General features: G+C 38.9%; 1 pseudogene; it reads left to right on the top strand.

Moving 5' to 3' along the window:
- The first annotated feature begins 56 nt into the window (after window positions 1–56).
- Window positions 57–1,887, top strand: LOC140246805 (uncharacterized; annotated as a pseudogene).
- The last annotated feature ends 9,584 nt before the right edge of the window (window positions 1,888–11,471 follow it).

An 11,471-nucleotide genomic window follows, 5' to 3' on the forward strand; every position in this document is an offset into this window, starting at 1 on the left:
AAGACAAGCAAGTTTTAGATAGACTGTCTATGGACAGAACAACAGCTTCATACAAAATGACCCATGGACTTGGGAGACATTTCACTGATGCATGTGTCAAGGATCTACAAGAGTCATTTTTCTCCTTAAACATTGATGAATGTACCAGCAAAACAAATAAACATGTTTTATCAGTTTTGGTCTGTTACTACAGCAAATCTCAACAAGAAATAGTAGTTAAGCACTTGACTTCCTTTGAAGTAATTAAAGTGGACAGCCAGTCACTTTACAACGAACTAGTAAAAGTGTTTGAAGAAAAGAAGCTTCCGTGGGAAAACCTTATCTCCATTCTCATGGACAGCTGCAACGTCATGAGAGGTTCCAAGACAGGATTAGAAACACGTATCAGGACCAACAAGGCTCCACACCTCTTGGACATCGATGGCGACACATGTCATCATGCACATAATGCTGCTAAGGCATTCTCCGAACCATTCGAGCAGCATATTGAATATCTTTTGCTTAACATTTATAATGATTTCAAATGGTTCGCTGACAAAAGAGAGCTGTTTGCTTTTAATTTGTGATGCCTTGGCCATCAAAGGAACAATGCCAGAACGCTACGTCAGTCATAGATGGCTGTCAGTTTATGACGTGAGTGTAGATACTGAGCGAATGTGGGATGCCTACATTATTTTGTACTTCTCTTTCCTCAGTGATACTGAGCGTAGGAAATATGCCTCATGTGTCAGTGACATTTTCAAGAAGCACCAAGTGGATGACAACACACAGATTGCATTGAGGAACATGCAAAACTCAATGAAGAAGAAAAAGATGACCAAGGAAGGAAGAGAAAGAACGAACAGAATCCTTCATAAACTGTTTTTCGTGGGCCCCAAGACAAAAGTGTTGCTTCATATCTTTACATCTGTGTTGCCAATGTTGAAGAGCTATGTAATGCTTTTTCAGAGAGATGCAAGTATGATTCATCTCTTGAATGACGAGCAGTGTGACTTGCTTCAAAAATTTCTGTGTTGTTTCATGAAACCAGAGAAACTCCAGGGCATCAGTTCGATGAGACTTGCCAAGCTGCAGATAGATGATACTGCCATCCACCTAGACACCAATGACATTTACCTGAGTAGACACATCAGGAAAAACCTTCCTAGTGCACTAGTTGAGGAAGTAACAAATAAACTACTGAAAGCATACATAAAGTGTGGGACCTGCCTACAGAAGAAAATGCCTTTGAACAATGATCTTCTGAAAACTGTCTCTGCACTTGATCCATGCTGCAGGGGTCATACAGCCACACTCAAGAGTCTTTTGAAGCTACCTGGCCTAGTAACAAATGTTCTCCACACTGAAGAGGAAAATGATCAATTTGATGTCGAAGGTCGCAGGTATCAACTTCATGCAGCTGGAAGTGAGGAGTCTGATGATATCGTCAAGTACTGGACAAGGCAGTCCGAGACATTCCCCCACCTTACAAAGATGATTTTTGCCATCTTGAGCTCCTTCCATAACCCAGCTGTGGAATCATCTTTTAGTATTATGCAGGAAACTCTAAACACAAGCAGACCAAGTATTCACATAGACAGCTTTTCAGCTGTGCAAACAGTCAAGTTTGAGCTAAAACCATCCAAGAAGACCGCTTTGCAGTATTTTTCTTTACCATCTTTGGACAAACCAGTCAACAGTACACTTTGTAAAAATATGCGTAGCGCCTATCAAAGATATGCAGAAGCAAAAGAAGACCACAAGAAGGAAAGAGAATCACACATGACAACTGTAGGGGTCATCAAGAAGAAGCCTGATGTCTCTAAGGCCCAAGCAAAGCTCAAGCATTTCAAACGAGCTAGTCGAGATATCAGCAACCATGCAAAGAGAAAGAAAAGATGCCTTTAGATTTATCTGGTAACATACATACTTATTGTATTCCAAACTACAGGTGTAGCACAGTTTAATTGCAGAGTTGATTTCACACACACACACACAAAACACACCACTTTTCAGCTCTTTATATTCAACTGTAACTGGATTTCACTGCAAACTTTGAGACTTGCTGATGATTTTTCAACCTGTCACCAGAAAATGCCAGGTATCAGACAGTGAGGCAGCAGATTGACATGTATTGCAAACGGATTCACCTACTGTATATTTTATACATGGACAATTGAATTTGCAGATTTGAATTCACAAACACTTTTTGAACTGTTATACATGACTGTATAGAATTGGATTTCACTGCAAAGTTGAGAGTTGCCTAATGTTTTTTTTTCAACCTGTTACCAGCAAATGCCAGTTGCCAGGCAGCAGATTATTTAGAAGTGTTTTTACAGTGGTTGTCCCAGATGCAAAGATTCAAGCCTCAGGTACTAAGGTATGGAGAAAGTAAAGTGTTTATTCTCAAAAACAACTAAAGTGTTTATTTTCAAAAACAGCAGTTGAAATTGATGGAAATAGTCTCCAAAATAAGCCTAAGTTGCACCAAAGAGCATCTAGAACCCCAGAGCTTCCAGGGCCCTAGGCGGGCCCTGGACCCCGGCCTATGGGACTTCGCGCTTCGCGCTCGTGATGTGCGCTTCGCGCACCTTATTCACTTCAGATTTTTTCAGACTTTTTTTTTTTAACCAGCTCTCACACCCCTGTCTATAATTTCGCAAAGTTTCGTGAAATTGACATGGGTTTTGAATGAACAGCTAGCATAAGTTTTATGAACCCACCTTGTCAGGGTATCCCTGCATAGGTTCTTGACCAGATTTTGGAGACTTACGATGATATATGTCGCATGGGGGCGCTGCTATAGCACAAAAACGAGCACATGAACCCAAACTTTCAATTATTTTTCTGCAATTAGTAAGCCTTCGTCTACAATTTGGTCAAGTTTGGTGAAATTGACATGCGTTTTGAATGAACAGCATAAGCCCAATGAACCCATCTTGTCAGGGCATCTCTGCATAGGTTCCTGACCAGATTTTGGGGACTTACGATGATTATATGTCGCATGAGGGCGCTCCTAGCACAAAAACGAGCACATGAACCCCCACTTTTAATTATTTTTCTGGAATTAGTAAGCCTTCTTCTATGATTTGGCCAAGTTTCGTGAAAATTACATGGGTTTTGAATGTACAGCATAAGATTTATGAACCCACCCTGTTAGGGCGACTCTGGATAAGTTCCTAACCAGATTTTGGGGTCGTACTATCGCATTGGGGGCTGCTACCACAAAAACGGGCACATGAACCCCCACTTTTCATAGTTTTTCTGAAATAAGTAAGCCTTCTTCTACAATTTGGTGAAGTTTGGTGAAAATGACATGGGTTTTGAATGTACAGCATGAGATTTATGAACCCACCCTGTTAGGGCGACCATGGATAGGTTCCTAACCAGATTTTGGGGTCTTACTATAATGTCGCGTGGGGTCGCTGCTAACACAATAACGAGCACATGGACCCCCACTTTTGATTGTTTTTTTCTGGTATTAGTAAGCCTTTTTCTACAATTTGGTCAATTTTCATGAATTTGACATGGGTTTTGAATGAACAGCATAAGCCCAATGAACCCATCTTGTCAGGGCATCTCTGCATAGGTTCCTGACCAGATTTTGGGGACTTACGATGATTATATGTCGCATGAGGGCGCTCCTAGCACAAAAACGAGCACATGAACCCCCACTTTTAATTATTTTTCTGGAATTAGTAAGCCTTCTTCTATGATTTGGCCAAGTTTCGTGAAAATTACATGGGTTTTGAATGTACAGCATAAGATTTATGAACCCACCCTGTTAGGGCGACTCTGGATAAGTTCCTAACCAGATTTTGGGGTCGTACTATCGCATTGGGGGCTGCTACCACAAAAACGGGCACATGAACCCCCACTTTTCATAGTTTTTCTGAAATAAGTAAGCCTTCTTCTACAATTTGGTGAAGTTTGGTGAAAATGACATGGGTTTTGAATGTACAGCATGAGATTTATGAACCCACCCTGTTAGGGCGACCATGGATAGGTTCCTAACCAGATTTTGGGGTCTTACTATAATGTCGCGTGGGGTCGCTGCTAACACAATAACGAGCACATGGACCCCCACTTTTGATTGTTTTTTTCTGGTATTAGTAAGCCTTTTTCTACAATTTGGTCAATTTTCATGAATTTGACATGGGTTTTGAATGTACACCGTAAGTTTTATGAACCCACCCTGTCAGGGCATCCCTGCATATAGGTTCCTGACCAGATTTTGGGACTTACGATGATATATGTCGCATAGGGGCGCTGCTAGCACAAAAATGAGCACAATGAACCCCAACTTTTGATTGTTTTTCTGGAATAAGTAAGCCTCTGTCTACAATTTTGTAAAGTTTTGTGAAATTGACATGGGTTTTGAATGTACAGCACAAGTTTTATGAACCTTGTCCTTTTGCTCACCCCTATCACCCCTAACAATAGACTTCTTAAATTTATTAGTAAGTATGATTTACTTATTCCCAACCAATAAAGATTATCAATAAAATTATTCAACCGATTTAGCACTAATACAAATTTATGACAAAATTACGAATGCTTTTGCAAACAAAGAACATGTTGCACGTATATTTTGTGATTTGAGTAAGGCATTCGAAACTCTTGATCATTCTATTTTACTCGCCAAACTTAGTCATTATGGTATTCGAGGACAAGCACTTTTATGGCTTAAAGATTATCTAATAGAAGACAATATGTTACTTTATTAATGGTTGTGAATCTGACCCCCTTTTAACTAAATGTGGTGTTCCTCAAGGCTCAATTCTGAGCCCACTATTATTTTCTTCTTTATGTTAATGATATCATAAATACATCCTCTCTTCTCTCTTTTGTTCTGTTTGCTGATGATACAAATTTTTATTCTCATAAAGATCTTAAGATTTTAAATGATACTTTAAATATTGAAATTAGTAAAGTATCAAATTGGTTTAAGTCTAATAAACTTTCTTTGAATATAAAAAAGACTCATTTTATTCATTTCAAACTTCATTCTCATAATGAAGATACGTTGATACATATTAACATTGATGATATCCCGTTAGAAAAGAAAACGAATTCAAAATTTCTAGGAGTATATATAGATGAAAGTTTGACTTGGAATGAGCATTTACATTATGTTACAACGTGTATTTCTAGAAATATTGGGATAATTTCCAAGCTGAAGTTCTTTCTTCCTCGTTCAACTTCATTTCTATTATATAATTCTTTATTTCTCCCATATGTAAGTTATTGCATTGTTGTATGGGGTACTTGCGGCTCTACCAAAATAAATTCTATATTCAAATTACAAAAGAAAGTTAGACGTATTTGTACAGGATCGCATTTTCTGGCTCATACTGATTCTTTATTTCATGAGTTTAAAACATTGAAGCTTTTTGATTTGAATATTATTCAAGTAGCAGTAATTATGTTTAAATATATACATGATCAACTTTCATCATCGTTTGATAACATGTTTGGGTTCAATACTTCTGTCCATTTGTACCCTACTCGTATATGTAGAAATTTCCACCTTTTGAATCCCAAATTATTAGTGACACATTAATCTATAACACATTCGGGTCCGGACATTTGGAATAATCTCCCGGATAACATAAAGTCTTGTTCAAGTATTTATTCTTTGAAAGCTTCACTTAAACGATATTTGATACAATTATATTCTCCAAACCAATTGAGCTAACAAATATTTATAGTATAGATTGTCATCTTATTGTCAATCTCTATTTTCTTCCTTCAACTGCACCTTGCACTCTCACCTGCAACTGCACTGCACTCACCTGAACACCTTCATCCAAGAGAGTTATGTCGTTGGATAGTCATTTTATGAGGGCTCCATCCATTTCAAGCTTAATCGCTTATGATGGTGGTCTCCTGCATTCAATTATCTATGTTGTTTACTGAAAAATACTGTATATCTTATTTTATGTTTCTGTGTATCTACATTGATCAATGCAATCACCTATGTGTATCTATTTATGTACTGTTATCGATTTATTTCACTGCACTTGTTATTCTTTGTCTTTGTACTTTTCGAAGTTTGCATTCAAATTCCATCTGATTGAATGCAAAAATAAAAGCAAACAAACAAACAAACAGAAAACGTCGATGAGAAGGATTTGAGAGATTTCGGTGTTTTCTGCCGCGTGAAGGCGCTGCTTGCTCGAGAATGAGAGTGTAAACCCTAACTTTAAAACCTTTTCCTCGTTTTAGATACCCTTTTCTGCAATTCTTGCAAATTTGGAGAAAATAACGTTGATTTTGAAAAAATTACGGGGATTTAAGTTTTGCAGATTTTGTTGCCAATCATGGTCTTGATCCTGTAACGCTATCATTTTGGTACAGGACGGCAGATTAGTCATATTCTTCAAAGTCCCGTTGAAGAAAAACAAGCACATGACCCTTGGTTTTATGTACATATTTGGGCTTCGGATGGGTCAACGTTATGGAATGGAGAGTTTCAAGAAAATGACATGGATTTCACTTTAACTGAGGAACGTCCTTAATCGACGCCAAATTTTTGCGATCGTAATCTGGCAGAACTGCGTATCTCTGGTCACGTGCCCGGGTTGATCAGCCAGAACTGCGTAAGTTTTTGGCCATGCGGTTTTTTTTTTTTTTTTTTTTTTTTTTTTTCAGGCAGATCTACGTATCTCTTTTTGTCGTCAACCACGTGCTTATCAGCCAGAACTGCGTATCTCCTAGAGATACGCAGTTCTGGCTGATAAACACGTGGTCTATCAACCAGAACTACGTATCTCGGTCTATTTTCTGCGGGTTGTCTATCGGATTTTACCATCCACCCCTAACTATTCAGCGGATGCAGTGTCAAAACAATGAACATTTTAGATCGAGTACATTTTTTTTTTGGTAATATTTGTATTGTATAAAGTCATCAATATTGATTCACATTTAATTTCATTTTATCCATTCATTTGTATGTGGAAAACAACTTGCTTTCGCCGAATTTTGTCAGTCTGTGTTCATGTTTCAGTATTATTTAGCGGCACAAGAAGTAGATACTGCTACATCAAAAGCCTGGCTGCTGCTTTGGTTATTGTCGATCTCATGAAGCATTGCATTTGGATTAAGCATAATACTAGACTAAGTTCTAGATGTTAAGCTATATTGTTCATCATGACTACAAGTACTACTCTGTAGACCGTCTAGACCGTAGTCAATTCAAGCCTAACGATACACTAGTCATAGACATCTAGAGACTAGTAGAGCGGTACGTAGGAATCTGCATACGAAAGGCCTACTGCTGTCATCGTTATCCTACTCTATGCCCAAAGTATGAGAATGCCTAGACCCTTTTGGCTGAAGGCCTAAACTCTATTTAAACTAAAGAATACTAGGAGCAGCATAGGCCTGACTAAAAGTTTATTTACAGCTTTATTAGAAAAAAAAAATAGACCCTAGGTCTCGTTTGTGTCGACTCAACTACTGTAAGCCTAATTCTACAGTACCGGTACTAACGTTAGGGTAGTAGTGTTCTAACCGTTACTATCTACGCAGACCTAAACGTACGAGAACTCTCGAACTCTTTCTACTCGATTGTCTAGAGTCTAGGTCTATTTTGGGGCGTCATTGTAACAGACTAGTAAATCAAAGAAAACTAGTTTCTAGATTTTCTAGTCTAACGTTAGACTCTAGAATCTATATCCAGGTAGGGGCTAAATCTAGAACTAGACTGTCTATTGGGGATCTAGGCCTAGTGGTACTGTTATAGTAGATCTAAGAACAACGTAAAGCCTAACCTGTCTATCCAATGACTAACGGTAAGTCTAATAAAGTCTATAGCCTATAAATGTCTAGCAAGTTAGTAAGAGTATTGTGATAGTAGTAATGTAGGCCTATAGATCACAGATCTAAATCTAAGTTCAGATCTATTTCTAGGGCTAAATGGTTATAATTTAGCGTTTAACCGGTAGATTCTATATTCTTCATATAACAAACTTTAAGAATGTCTAGCCGAATCAAATCTAGAAAAATAGAAAACTGAGTAAAGACAGAACAACCGGCGATTCAGCCTAATGTAAAAGTAACGGTAGACCCCAGTAGCCTAGTAGGCCCTAACTACGGAGCCCCAACGTGCAGCGTTTGGGCTGTGACATCTTCGCATTCAGATCGAGAAGTTGTACAAAACGGTGCCGTTTCGGCGCTATATTTCGTTAACTTTTCAACAAAAACTACTAGGAATACTTACATGGGTCGATTAAACCTAAATGATTAATTTCGGCGACTGTTTGATGCATTTCATCGCTTATGATGCAGAAAATGTCTTATAATCGAATATCTTCAGCTCACCGATGCTCACTGAAACTCACAATTACTCGCACAGCTCCAAGGCGCGCGCACAGCATGCATGCAGTGCAGTACGGCGCATTGATGACATGACAGTATGCATAATATACAAATGATGCAGAGGATAGAGTGTGTTAGTGTAGGCGTGGTGCACTCGAGGGTATTTACAATTGTGAAACATGCACGAGGCGAAGCCGAGTGCATGTTGCACTCAGTGGCGTATCTAGGGAAAACGGCGCCCGGGGCAAGCACGAAAATTGCGCCCCTAATTCCTGAAAAAGTTTTCAACCCCAACCCCATCCCGGTAGGGACTTTAAACAAGGTCCACATGAGCTTTTTCAAGCACTTAAAAGGGATCTTTTGAGGGTGATTTAAATGTAATGAATTTTGATAGATTTTGGCGAGCGAGCGCAGCGAGTGAGCCGAAAATTTTTGTATTTCAGCTTACAAAACATGGAATTCTTGTCATTTTTTGCTTACCAAATCTTACAATTCTAAACAAGATATAGTGACGGCCTTATAGATAACGATTTATACCAAAAAACTGAGGACCATACTCTACATTAGTACGCGCGAGTGAGCTGAAATTTGTATATGTCCTCGTCATCATCACGTATTGTTCTTATCTTTTTTAGTATAAATTTTGGCGAGCGAGCGCAGCGAGCGAGCCGAAAATTTTTGTATTTCAGCTTACAAAACATGGAATTCTTGTCATTTTTTGCTTATTAAATCTCACAATTATAGTGACGACCTTATAGATAACGATTTATATCAACAAAGTGAGGACTTGAAAAAATACTCTAAATTAGTACGAGCGAGTCATCATTACGTTTTTTTTTTCTTATCTTTTTTGATTTTTTTTTGCGCCCCCCTCCCCCGTATATATAATAATGTTCGAAACCGTTGGCGTCCTCTTTTGATAAAATCGGCGATCGCTTCAGAACGAATGAAATTGCAGACGCTGCTCCGTGTAACATTTTTCCTGCTAAATATAAAATGACATGAGTGAACACAATAGACATTGTCATTTTGTCCGCGTCATCGTCACGTTTTGTTCTTATCTTCTTCTCTTTTTTTATACAAATTTTGGCGAGCGAGCGTAGCGAGCGAGCCGAAAATTTTTGTATTTCAGCTTACAAATCATGAAACTCTTGTCATTTTTTGCTTATTAAATCTTACAATTCTAATCAAGATAATAGTGACGGCCTTATAGATAACGATTTATACCAACAAACCGAGGACTTGAAAAAATAATCTAAATTAGTACGAGCGAGTGAGCCGAAATTTGTATATTTCCGCGTCATCATTACGTTTTGTTATTATCTTGTTTGATTCGGGCTTTTTTGCGCCCCCCCCCCCTCCCGTATGTTCGAAACCGTTGGCGCCTTCTTTTGATCCAATTGGCGATCGCTTCAGAACGAAAGAAATTGCAGCCGCTGCTCCGTGAAACATTTTGCCGAAAATTTCTGTATTTCAGCTCACAGAACATGGAATTTTTGTGTGAACACAATAAACATTGTCATTTTGTCCGCGTCATCATCATGTTTAGTTTTTATCTTGTTTGATTTGGTTTTTTGCCCCCCCCCCCCCCCGCCATTCTCCCTCCTCCCTTCCGGGCGAGTTTTTTTTTTTTTTTTCCCTTCTTCTTCTTCTTTTCTTTTTTTCTTCTTCTTCGTTTTTTTTTTTTTTCGTTTTTTTGCGCCCCCAAGGAGTGGCGCCCGGGGCACGTGCCCCCCTTGCCCCCCCCCCCCAGATACGCCACTGGTTGCACTACATTGTAAATACCCGAGAGTGAGCTACGCCTCCTCTAACGCCACGAAATAATCCTGTGCATCATTTGTTTTATAAAATGGGTCGAAAATTCGAAAACTAACATCATTTTTCAGCGTTTTTCACGTACCTTTGTGGGTCAAGACGTCCGAAGATGTTCGTCCCAAATAGTAGAGGCTACTATGTAATCCCGTGAGATTTTTGTGCCAAAATTGATTTTTTTTGGCTAACTTTGTCAATTTGGGGGTGCTGAATCCAAAAAAGTTTGGTTCCATTTTTTCTGACCACGTCTTCAGCCGCCATTTTGAATTTCAAAATGGCCGCCATAGTAAACTGTGATTTTATCAATATCTCATTAAGTGAGTATTATAGAAGCTTCAAATTTGGTGCAAAGTGCATGGTTGTGATGTCAGACACTCTGGTATATCTTTTTCTGATATTGTGAATTGTTTTGATACAATTTGTAGGCTGCCATCTTGAATTTCAAAATGGCCGCCATAGCAAACAGTATTTTGAACCATATCTCATGCAGTGAGCAATGTAGAAGCTTCAAATTTGGTGCAAAATGCATGGTTGTGATGTCAGCCACTCTGATATATCATTTTCTGTTATTGTGGCTTGTTTTGATACAATTTCTGGGCTGCCATCTTGAAATTCAAAATGGCCGCCATAGCGTTTTTACCCATATCTCATGTTGCAATTATTGTAGGAGCATCAAATTCTCAGTAATAAGACATGCTAGTGGTGTCCAACGTTCCAATACAGCAGTTTCCTATTGTCGATCATTAGATAGGCCACCATCTTGAAATTCAAGATGGTGGCCATAGAAAAACATATGATACTGTGGTAAGCGCCCTATAGATAAATCTGCCAAAATTGTCTTAGTTAGATCGAATTCACGTTCAGGTCACGCAGAACGACAGCCATCTCTTAATTAAAAATGGCCGCCCTAAATTCAGACTGTAAGGACGAGGTTCTAATGATGTCATCAAGCCATCCTGAGGGGCAAAAACTGTGTGTGTGGGGGGGGGGGGGAGGGGAGGGGTCCCATACCATTTCCCATAAGTGTGGGCAAGCATGTAAGCGTTACATCCCACGTCCCATAATAGCGCCAAGCGGGTATGTGATTCGCTTACACGTGATTTGTTTTTACCTCTCAGGCAAAACATTATTTGTTTTTTTGGAACCTCGTCAATAGTTACATTCAATCCCAGTTATTGAATATTTGTACAAAAGTAAGCATTGATACAATTAAAGGTGATCTTCAAAAACTTGATGCTGCCTTGAGAGAATGAAGACAAACACGGAAAAGTCTCGCAATGTCAAGAAATGCCATGGTCACCCTACCAGGCATCCCATTCACAAGCTTGTTTGTTGACCACAAAATAAAACAACTC

Source organism: Diadema setosum, chromosome 3 (assembly GCF_964275005.1).
Source record: "Diadema setosum chromosome 3, eeDiaSeto1, whole genome shotgun sequence".
Classification (NCBI taxonomy): Eukaryota; Metazoa; Echinodermata; class Echinoidea; order Diadematoida; family Diadematidae; genus Diadema; species Diadema setosum.